General features: G+C 44.9%; 1 protein-coding gene across 4 annotated transcripts in view; it reads right to left on the minus strand.

The window, feature by feature from the left end:
* Window positions 1-325, minus strand: part of LOC116849070 (protein vein) — a 934,475-nt gene that overhangs the window by 320,637 nt on the left and 613,513 nt on the right. The window lies entirely within an intron of this gene.

Consider the following 325-nt stretch of genomic DNA (forward strand, 5'->3'; position numbering starts at 1 on the left):
AGAGAGAGAGAGAGCTAGAGCGAAGTGCTCTTCCTGCTCTTGCGCAGAGAAACTGTTCACTTCCGACTCGGTAGAATCTTGGTTGGTTTGCGGTGCAAATGAAAATTTACGGCTCACAAGATTAAACTCGTTTGAAGCTTGTTTAAAACTCGCTTCTCGCTCAAAGCTGAGAACCGCCGAAGAAAATTTTGCAAGCTCGCCGTCTCTTGATCCGTTTCATCTTCGTTCTCGTCAGTGCGAGTTTAGATCGAAATTATCTATCTGTAGAAAGAAAGTAAGAGAGAGAGAGAGAGAGAGAGAGAGAGAGAGAGAGAGAGAGAGAGAG

This window comes from Odontomachus brunneus, unplaced genomic scaffold (genome assembly GCF_010583005.1).
Source record: "Odontomachus brunneus isolate Ranch 3 - 2012 unplaced genomic scaffold, Obru_v1 Obru_scaffold_105, whole genome shotgun sequence".
NCBI classification, from domain to species: Eukaryota; Metazoa; Arthropoda; class Insecta; order Hymenoptera; family Formicidae; genus Odontomachus; species Odontomachus brunneus.